The sequence below is a fragment of the Humulus lupulus genome, chromosome 3 (genome assembly GCF_963169125.1).
Source record: "Humulus lupulus chromosome 3, drHumLupu1.1, whole genome shotgun sequence".
Lineage (NCBI taxonomy): Eukaryota > Viridiplantae > Streptophyta > Magnoliopsida > Rosales > Cannabaceae > Humulus > Humulus lupulus.
The window spans coordinates 273,418,046-273,429,965 of NC_084795.1; positions in this window are offsets into that span (position 1 = coordinate 273,418,046).

Sequence of the window (11,920 nt, forward strand, 5' to 3'; positions counted from 1 at the left end):
ACCCAAATCTGTCCATGAAATTCCCTTATAAATACTGGGAATATTGGACAGGGAAGGGTACCAATTATTCTGTAATACCAAAACTCTGCCAAAATAGAGAGAGAAACAACAATAATATAAACTCGTGGACTAGGTGGATTTTAACCACTGAACCACGTAAAAGATTTGTGTTCTTATGAATTCATTTCATTTTTCATTACGGTTTATTACTAAGCACTAATCTACTTTATTATATCTTAATACATTGTTGGCGAAAAACCGTGTCAATAGTTTGGTGCTTTCATTGAGAGGAAAATTAGTGCTTTATCAAAATCCTAGTCGAATCTCATCCTAGTGCTCACTCGCTCAATGCACGACAATGAGATAGAACAACCTAGTTGGCAGGAGGCCCATCATACTGCTGTTTCAAACGAGCATGGCCCTGAAGTCTAGCAACGTCCAGGAAAACAACCGGTGGGTCATGACGACAGTAGGAGTTCGGCGTCATTGCCACCGAATACAAATCCAGGCTACTTAACTGTCGTTAAGATGAAAAACATGCAGTTAAGAAGCCATCTCGCTAAGGCAAACAGGCAAATTGAGGAGGTTTTGGCTCAGTTACTCCTTCTTGAAACCGACGTTAATGTCAGAAATAGGAAAAGTGGGTCTCATAAGTCCCACAGGAATAACCGATCCAAACCAAGTCGGTCAGTCAGAACTGCCACCCCAAGTTTTGTGCCTACAGGGCGAGATCGCCAGAATGCTCAACCCAGTGGCCCTCATAGGGGTCATCAGCATGTAAGTCGATTGGTTAAAACTGCAACCCCAAGTTCGATGACTCATTCACAAGCACCTAGGAATACCCATGGCAATCCACGAAGAGGGGATGGGACAGGCTCATAGAGACAAAATGTTCCAGCAAACCCTCCTACGCCATGACTTGATTGTCAGGCGCAGAGAGCAAGAGACAGTGGGGGAGAGCAGAGGCATGCTAATCTAGTTCGCCCTGATGGGACAAGGATTGACTCACCAATAAGGCATCCCCCGTCACCTATTAGACATCCAACGGCCTATGCGGGACATTTCAACTTATGGAGACAATAGGAGAAATCCTCATCCGTCTGCCCAAACTTACGTCCCACAGACACGTGTTGAAAATCCAGATCCTCGGCCTTAACCATGAGCTGTAAGCTTCACAAATGGAAGTTATTGGACTGAAAGTCGTCGAAGTGGTTAGTTTGAGGGCGATCTGAGAAATCAGCTGAGTTCGACACAAAGCCCTCGATATGATTCACAACCTGATTTGCGTGATCGCCTAAGTTCATAGAGAAGGAATCCAGCTCGGAATGAAGATGTTAGTTATACTCGACAAGAGGGAGGTCCTTCCATAGTACGTGATAATGGGAATGCCCCACCAAACCAAGCTCGAGCTTGGAGGGACAATAACCCATCAAACGCATACGATAGGATGAGAGTTGTTGAACAACCCCCAGATAACCTAGGGACCAGAGAACAAACCCTCGAGAGGCTAGCTCTAATGGAAGAGCAAATGAAGAAGATTTTATCTGGAAAAGATAAAGATGATTGCGACTCAGAGGATGAGCTCGGGCCTTTCACTCCAAATATTGTGGCAGCCACATATCCGATAGGCTTCAGAATGTCACACTTGTCAAAGTTTGATGGAGATGGAGATCCATCAGATCACCTCGGGATGTTTAACACCATGATGATGGCCCATAAGGTCGAACTTGATCTAAGGTGCATTTTATTCCCTTCAACTCTGATTGGGCCAGCCATGCAGTGGTTTAAACAGTACAAGAGGCATTCTATAAGTTCATGGATGAAGTTTTCTTCTGATTTCAAGAAAGCATTCTGGGCTTCCTAGATAGCTCGGGTTAAGGCTGATTCATTAGCCAATGTAAAGCAGCAACTTGGCGAAATGTTGAAGGCATATCTAAGTAGATTTGCCAATGTCGCTGCACGAGCTAGGGGTGCCAATGACAACTCCAAGCTCATGGCAATGAGGACGAGAATCCTTGTTGGGGGCGACTTGTGGCAAGAATTACATAGAAAAGGAGTTAATAGTGTGGACAAGTTCTTGACACGATCTCAAAGATGGATTAACCTGGAAGAGGTGCGAGCTTCCATCGCAGGAATCAGCCAGATCCCTGTCCAGCCCGTTGGAGTGGTAACGGACGTTGCAGCTACAACTTAAACTGTTACCCAGAATAACTAAGGGGGAAGTAACAAAAGTAAGAGAAATGGTGAGAGCGAACAGAGTGGAACAAAGAAAAAAAAGTCTGGGAAGAAATTCAAGCGTGTTTGCAACAATGAGAGCCCCACTGGTAGCGCTTAAAGTGTAGCCCCTATAGAAGAATTTTCCTTAGTTTCTCTATGTAGAAAATATAAATTTTGACGTTGACATATTTTTTCTCTTCGAAAGAACCTAAAAAGAAAATTGAATTTATTATGTGAAAATTCATTTATAAAAATATAATTAATTAGTTTTGTTGTTCGTCTATTATTTTTTAGTTTAAAAATTGAATATAAATTGATTGACAACATAAAAATATAACATACTCTATATAATTAATTTTGTTGAATTCAAAAATAATTTTGAGTTGATAAAATATTAAAAAAAAAATTAATTCAACTATAATTTTTTGCTAATAAAAAAAATATTTCTATAAGGTAGTCATGGTGTCCAATACCACCTTGCATTGATTGATGCAATTTAGTATCGGATCTCACATATTTTAATTTAATATATAAAATATGGGACCCAATACTAAATTATATTAATAACAATTTACCGTATAAGATGGTATTGTATACCATTAATTCCCCTTAACATTTCTTATAAAAAGTTCAAACCAACTAATTGTTTCATGTATATAAATATATATTTGATAAAACGATAAAAATAAAGTAACAAAACGCTCTGGTAGGGTTTATACTAGGGGTGCTCATTGTATCACATCCAATGTTCTTAGGTCGATCCGATCCGATCCGAACCAATTATTCATTAGATGTTGAATTTTTACAACCGATCCAATCCAATTAACTTGTCTCAACCGATCCAATCCAATAAAATCCATTGGATGTGTCCTTGTAATGCCCCAAAATCCCTAGTAAGGTTTAGGACCTTGATAAGAGGACGGGAGGGCCATAATTGATTTATTATATTATTAAATGATCATATGCATGTTTATGTGAATTATATTATTATATGATGATAAATGCATGCATATGAATCCACATTTTATTATAAGGGCATTTTGGTAATTTGGTCCGTTGAGGGCGTAATTGTGTATTTTTGTGTATGTGGGTAAGTTATGAATGGTACCACATTATATGTGTATTTGTTCGAGCCTTTCGGCATGAGACGATCAAGAAATGTAAGTGTTCGATCTGGTCATAACGGGTTTAAGTTCGGGGCTCGGGGTGAGTCTCGGGGTGATTTTAATGGTTAGAACATTACCGAGAATTAAAGGGTAATGGGATATGATTTATTGGTATTTGAGAATATTGAGAATAGCGGGAATTGGAGGGTGTTAATTATGATTAACGAAATAGGCGGGAAAGGACGGTTATGCCCTTGGTGGCTGTTAAGGCTTTTATTTAGACTTGAGGGCATTTAGGTCTTTTCACCCTTATGGATTTATATCAGCCATTGAGGCTGTAGAAGCTTGCCAAAAATAGAGTATCACTTCCTCTTTCTCTCCTGATAGTTTTTCTCTTCCATTTCTCTTTGAATTTTCAAGCTCTTTTTGAGGAACCAAGACAAGGAACCAACCTGTGATAAACTAGGTGTTGACGTTGTTCTTAGGCAATAGATAATTATATAAATAAGGAGAGGGATTAGTGCTAAGTGATGAACCGTAATAGATGAATGATCTCAAAGGAAGATTATAACTCAAATACTTTTTTAGGTGGTTCAAAGGTTAAAATCCTTCTAGTCCACCAACCAATATTATTGATATATCTATGATATTCCTTACAGGGGATTTCTTTACAAATTGGAAGCCAACCCTTTGCAACTCCCAGGGTCTCCATATTTATAGGGAGAGGACACCTGGGTGTTGGCAAAGGAGGTCATCCCGTGACCTTCTTACCCATCATGTCACTTCTGCGACATTCATGATTAATTCCTAAAACCTGACAATGAAGTGTGGTCTAATCAATAGGTAAGGGGGATAATGGGCCGCATGGCCCAAACCAGTCGTGGGGTGTCTGAACACGCACGTTTATGCTGCGTGTCCAAGAATTTAGGAATGGAGTAGACACGTGATGTCTGATATATGCACGTTTACATTGCGTGGTTGACTTTATAAAGAGTCGGAGGTGTCAGCTCAAGCTCGTACCCGAGCTTGATGTAGTCTCAACTCGTTGTGTCCACGCTGCTGATCCGATGCCTTAGTAATCTCACAACCTTTGCCTATCTCAGGCTAAAGAGGTAGAGACTTGTAACAACAGCTCCGGGGAGGTGGCCTCTACTTGGCTGATAGAATTAAGCCCTTTTCCAGCTCGCTAATAACCTGTGGATATTTAGGGCGTACATTTGCCCCCCAAGCCCCTGCTCGTGGCACGTGACGTCACCTGGGGCCACAGTAGGGGCTTTTAGGCTTCTTTGCAGACTCTTCATATCCCGCCCATTACGCTGGTATCGAATACGTGGAGCATCGTGGTTGGTGACGGCCTGTCTTCCGAGAACCGCATTAAATGGCCTAGCTTATCTTCGACCGTCGTTTCGTCTTTCGAGTAGTGATCCTCGTATCCCCCATCAAGACAATCGAATGACCTTCATCCTTTGGCCTTTTACGTATATATAAGGCTGGCCACCTTTCGCATGAGCCACCCTTTTATTTGAAAATTTTCTCCTCTTCTTCTTTCTTCTCAGAATCAAAACCCTTTCCTTCTTCCGGTCACTATTCCCAACGTTCCAGAGGTTCAGGCACGAGGGATCTTCCGTGACTTCGGTACCAATGATTCCAACAGGGCTTCAACCCAGATGCTCCTTTCACCCTTCATACAACAAATAATTTCTGTAAGTCCTCCGTTTGTTGCATGCTTTAAATGTTTTCTCTCTCTTGCTTAGGTAAAATTTCTTCTTAGACGCATGCAGTAGGGTGCTTGTATTTTGTCTTTCTTTGCTGGTATTTTGTGCGTATGCATTTATCCTAGGGGTATCGACCGTAGGAAAGAGGATGCTTAGGAACATGACTCATAGGACAAAGTTCTGGGGTGCTTTTCTGGGTAAAATTTTTTATGCCTGTTTGGAACAACAAGTTTTTAGGGTGCAAAAACTGGGTAGCTTAGGGGACACGCTTCATAGGCGGTTTTGCCTTTTGAAACTTTCCTTCCAAGGCAAAAATTATCCTGACCCTCCTGACACACGGATCCCAAGCAATCGGGGACCTGTTGGGAGCACAGGCGCGTGTTCATAGAACTGCGTTGTCTCACTCGCCGCGGGCTGGGATTACGTCAGCCCATGTAAAGGAAACCCTTCGCGCTAGATTCTTTCTTATGCTTAGGTCGCCTTTTCTAAACTTTCTTCTTTGTTCATTAGGCGACTAGATGGCACCCAAGAAGAGCGCATCCAAGAAGAGTGCTGGCAGCTCGTCTTCCTAGCAAGCCAGCAAAGGGAAGGAGAAGGAGGTCGAGGTGGGGCCCGACGCCTTTTTCGAGGCCGAGAGGATCGCCTCAAAGGTCACCACCCAGGGGAAAGTCAACAAAATTATGCTTTCCCATAATATTGAGATAGGGAGGGGCACTCTGGATGCCCGACCTCCCCTTGAGGGCGAGCGGAGCTGCGCCCCGCTCGATAAGGAGTACGCCACCTGGAGCGATGAGCATCTCAAGGCTGAGGCCTTCCTTCCACTGGACTAGTACTTCGCAGATTTTTTAAATTACGTGAAGCTGGCCCCCTTCCAGCTCCCCCCTAACTCCTATCGTCTATTAGCGGGGTTGAAGTATTTGTTCCTGAAGCAGGAATGGGAGGTCCCCATGCCGGCGGACATCCTTTACTTCTTTTGCCTCAAAGCCAGCCCGGAGCAGCGGGGGCGAGGTGACAGATTCTACTACCTAACCCGTTTTCCCAATTCGGCAGCAATCATCGAGCTGCCCAGCCACCCCAATGACTTCAAGGATCAATTCTTCATGTCAAAGGGGTTTCGCAACTGCGAATACCATTATTTCAACCGTCCTCGTAAGTCCCTTCTAACTTTAGCTCATTAGCTTGTCGCTGATTAGTCTCTTTCCATTCGTTGCTAACTTAAAACTATCATGCAACTATTTTCGTGAGGACGGCTAAGTCCGTGACCCTTGGGGGTCAGTACGAAACCTTGGCGGGGCTCCCCCCAAGTGAAAAATATTACCGCTAGCTCGTGTCTGATGAGACGATGCTGGCGTGTAAGTTAATTTCCCCAGGCCAGACTCTGGCCTTGAGGAGGCCGCAGACCATACCCGCTGCTTGCGAGATGGCGCCCACCCCCGAGGAGGGGGCCGTGGACGAGGACGAAGACGAGGAGGACGAGGTGCCCCTTGTGCACCGGAAGCGGGCTCTGGAGGTCGCCCAGGAGATCAGTGCAGAGAGGACCCAGTCCGGGGCAGCAGCCGACCCATCTGGCCAAGGTAACCCTTACTTATTTAGGGACTTAGACAGGGTCGCCGCAGACCTACGGCTTGCTAGGTTTAACCCCATCCAACTCGTTCACCGCCACCAAAACGACCCAAACCTCAACACCACTCTACTCCAGTGTGTTGACCATCTCGTGTTGCATTATGATATGGGCTACCCTAGGGGTACTGTAGTAGTAGATAATACCATGGCCTTTAGGTCGGCCTTTTTTGAGGAGTACGAGACCAATCTTAGGTCGTGGCCCTCCCTTCGAGAGGGTGTAGTAGCTTCGGGTCTTAGGCAGTACGTAGAGGAGTCTAGTCCTGAGGCGGATCCGGACCTAGAGCCTCTTCTCACCCGTGAAGTCATCGTCTTAGACTCCCCTGTAGAAGCCCCAGGGCCGGAGGTCGTGACAATAGAATCCTCCTCTAACTCGGAGGGTAGGACCCTTTTTAAATACATGCTTTAGCTTCTGCAATCATATTTTTACATGTGTACTGACAACTTACTGTCCTTGTTTCAGGTGAGGAAATGTCACATCCCGGGGATAACAATCTGCGATCTATGTTCCAGGGGGAAACCCTTCCTCTGAGTCGTCCGGGTCCTTGGTGAAGAGGCTCCGGTTGGCGAAGAAAGATGTCGGGACTACCTCCAAGTCCCTGGCCAAGGGGAAAAACCAGGGTCCCTCTGCCACAGAGAAAGTGCCTCCACCCCCTCCCGCAGTAGAGAAGATGGCTCCACCTCCCTCGCGACCTCCTGTACCTGGTCGGGAAAATGAGGTTTCAACCGGGACCGTGGCAGCTCCAGCTCCCACTGTGCGCATCCCGGTCAACACTCAGGCCTTGGAGAAAATCCCCGAGGCCTTTTGAGGGATGGTTTATGAAACCGTAAGCTATACGGTGGTGTTGGGGTTTTATGCCCTAATTAAAACCCAAATTCTTTGTAATCTCATTTTATTATCAATAAAAGAATAGAAATCATTTTTTGACTTGGTCAATCACTTTGCTCACATGTTTTATTTTCATGATTATTTGTTTAATATAAACTTCTATTAAATCCCGAGCATATAGATAATCTTATTTATAGTGACGTAATCACAGTGGAATATAAATATGATTATATGTTCAAAATAAGTTAGTCCTAAGATTAGTCAGTGCACCGGATTTACACTGACTTGCCAATCTACGATATGATCTACTTGCACATTACAGTGTTATGTTCTTTCTAGAACATTAGCAAAGTAGATAAGATCGGATGTATTTGTTACATCGGACAGGACTGATATTGACAGTTGATAAGATAAGTAAACATACCGTTATTATCTATTCTAGTCATATCATATAGTTGACCATAGGTCAATTCAATCTCAATTCTGAGTGGTTAGTATTCTAACTGATTGTATTATTTGAGTTCTTTGACTTGTTCGTTACCAGCTTACCCTACGGACTAGCCCATACTTACATCTTGGGAACTCGGTAGTATAATTGAGTGGGAGTGTTAATCATAGATATGAACATCTATAGCTTCTAATGAAGAATTGAAACGATGGTTTCCTTTTAGTTTGGTTCAAGGTGTTAAATGATAGAGATCTCATTTCAGTAATTAAATTAGTTTACTGAAATATCATTTACAAGGAACTAAGTGTTTTAAGGATAAAATACAATGAGGGGTAAAACGGTATTTTAGTCCTATCTCATTGTAGACCGTCTATAGAGGATTGAGTGACAATTATGGTTGTAACAATGGATAATTAATAGTGTATCTATATTTGTTATAGAGCGTTCTATGAATTCAAGAGTGCAATTCCAAGTCTATAGTGGAGTCACGAGGAATTAATAAGTTAGTAAATTTATTTGTTAGATTTATGATAACTTATTGGAGCTTGATTTCATAGGCCCATGGTCCCCATTGTACCTTGGATAAAATCATCTAGATAGTCTCAATTAATTGATTTAATTATCAATTAGAATTATCAAAGTTGACCAGGTCAATTTTGGATAGTTTCACAGAGTTGTGTAATTTTGAGAAGAAAAGAAAAATTATGGCAGATTTATTAATTAAGATAAATTGGTATCTAAATTAATAAATAAATTTGAATCAAGGTTCAAATTATAAATAATTAATTTGATAAAGGATTTAAATAATTATTTAATTAATTAAATCAATAGAAAATAATACAGGCCTTGATTTTAAGTCAAATGGGCTTATAATCAAATGGGAAATTTCACGGGCCTATAACCCATGGTAATTTCGACCTAGGGCTTCAAAATAGCTGTTATTTTATTGATTTTTTAATTAAATTAAATGGCCTAATTGAGTCTATAAAAGGAGTGCTTAGAGAGAAGATTTTAGAGACGACAGATAAGTCACAAGTCAGATTTTCTGATAGTTTTATATTCTCTCTAAACACAAGTCCTTTTCTAAGCCACTTTGTTATTTTCTCTTCTTCTCTCTATATCTATCTCATGTGTTGAGAATTGCCCACACTATTCTAGGTGGTTCTAAGGATACATTGGAAGATCGTGAAGAAAATAGAAGATCGATTCAGTTTCTTGATAATACTCTGCGACATAGAGGATACAAGAGTTAGAGAAACTGAAGGAATGACTCTTTAATTCCGCTGCATATACTGTAAGTATTCTAATCTTTGTTTTTCTTTGAATTCAATTTTAGAAACATGTTTTAGGCTATCTCGTATTAATTTATTTAATATTAGATATACATGAAAATAAATAAAGATCCTGTATAAGTTTTTCCAACAGGTGGATCATTATTACAATGCCACCCCAAGGGACTTGCGAAGATCGAGACGAGAAGCCCCGAGAACGTGATGGAGTCTTCACTGGGGATGACCCTCACGGTAAGTTCGCTTTACCACTGGTTCTTTCTGCTTAATTTCTAAGGCACTTGCCTCACATCTTTTCGACTTGCAGGCGGTTTTGGCTGTCCACCGGAGCATATCTCGGTCCAGGGCCAGGCTTGCAGAGATCAGGGGTGAGCATCAGGTTGACCAGGCCGCCCTCGCTTCGGCTCAACAATGAGAGCAGGATGCGAAAGCCACCCTGGCGACTGTGCAGGCCGAGCTGGAGGCATCTCGGACCAAACTGCTGGAGGCCGAGGCTATCAAGGTCGCCCTGGACGCCGTGAAGGTGGGGCTTGAAGAAGCCAAGGCTGCCCTTGAGGTGGAGAGGGCATCCTCCAGCTCCTCCATGGAGGCCATGCTGTACCATTGCTGGGTCTTCAACCGAGATGGTGACTTCTCCTTTCTGGGGTCGGATGTGTGGGAATCCTTCTTGGAGAAGTTCAAAGCTCGCCTTCAACAAGAGGCGCCCTCCGAGACCGGGGTGACTTCCACTGCAACCGAGCAGGATGCTGAGGGGGTGACTTCATCGGAGCAGCCTGGCGGGGCTTAGGATTTTTCTCCTTTCCGTTTATCATTTGTTTTTTTTTTGTAATTTTTCATCACAAGGTTTTTATCCTCGAAACAATTGGTATCCCCCACTTTATTTCAATTTATTTACATATTTTTGCCCCGACCTTATGGTTACTTCTTTTCAATGCATTTGGTGATAACTTAGTTTTTGTTGGTGTTGTGATTGATATCTTATGCTTTTTAGGAAACAACATCTGTTAATCAATTTGAACCAACTTCTAAGATTTAGGACTTGGTTGAATCCAGGACATTAATTTGAAAACTTAGTTCGTGTTAATCCTTTATCGATATCTCGTGCTTTTTAAGAAAAACATCGATCAATCAATTTGAACTAACTTCTAAGTTTTAGGACCTGGTTGTATCCAAGACATTAATTTGAAAACTTAGTTCGTGTTAATCCTTTATCGATATCTCGTGCTTTTTAAGAAAAACATCGATCAATCAATTTGAACTAACTTCTAAGTTTTAGGACCTGGTTGTATCCAAGACATTAATTTGAAAACTTAGTTCGTGTTAATCCTTTATCGATATCTCGTGCTTTTTAAGAAAAACATCGATCAATCAATTTGAACTAACTTCTAAGTTTTAGGACCTCGTTGTATCCAAGACATTAATTTGAAAACTTAGTTCGTGTTAATCCTTTATCAATATCTCGTGCTTTTTAAGAAAAACATCAATCAATCAATTTGAACTAACTTCTAAGTTTTTAGGACGACCTGGTTATATCCAGGATACAACTTAGTTCGCGTTAATCCTTTATCGATATCTCGTGCTTTTTAAGAAAAACACCGATCAATCAATTTGAACTAACTTCTAAGTTTTTAGAACGACCTGGTTATATCCAGGACAAATGCGCCCCAAGTAATTAGGAAAGGGTCTTTCGTGGTTACTTGACGCTACATCCACAAATATATACAATAATGTAAAAATATTTAATTCCCATTACTTAATAAACAAAAGATGCCTTTTCCAATTAAGCCTTACAAAGATATTATTGATAATATTTCTTCAAATGGATAGCGTTCGTAGTCCGTGTGACCGCTTCTCCATTAAGTCGAGCTAGCTTATAGGTTCCTTCTTTTATGACCTCGGTTATCTGGTAGGGCCCTTCCAAGTTCGGTCCCAATACTCCGTCCTTGGGATCCTTACTGGCTAGGAAGACTCTTTCGAGGACCAGGTCGCCAACGCTAAAGGCGCGCTTCCTGACCTTTGAGTTGAAATAATGAGTGATATTTTGTTGATAATGCGCGAGCTTCAACTGTGAATCTTCTCATTTTTCGTCAATCAGGTCGAGGGATGCGCAGAGCAATTCGACATTCCTGTCTTGGTCAAATGCCTGGACTCTATGCGAAGCTACCTTTACTTTGACAGGAAGGACTCCCTCACTCCCGAAAGCCAGGGAGAAAGGAGTATGACCCGTCGGCGTTCGATGTGAGGTCCGGTATGCCCACAGCACCTTGGCTTCATCCAGTCTTTTCTTAAGGCTTGCCTTTAGCGTCTTATTGATGGCCTCGACCTGCCCATTGGCCTGGGGATAGGCCATGGAGGAGAAGCTTTTAACAATGCCATGCCTCTCATAGAATTCGGTGAAGAGGTCGCTATCGAACTGCGTTCCATTATCGGACACGATCTTCTTTGGCAGCCCGAATCGGCAGATAATGCTCTTAACCATGAAGTCGAGGACTCTTTTTGAAGTGATCGTTGCCAGGGGTTATACTTCTGTCCACTTGGTGAAGTAGTCGATAGCAACCACCGCGTAACGAACTCCTCCCTTTCCAGTAGGGAGGGCACCAACCAATTCAATCCCCTAGATCGCGAATGGCCACGGGGACAAGATCATTTTCAGCTCGACCGGGGGAGCTCGGGCAACTGTGGCAAGTCGCTGGCAC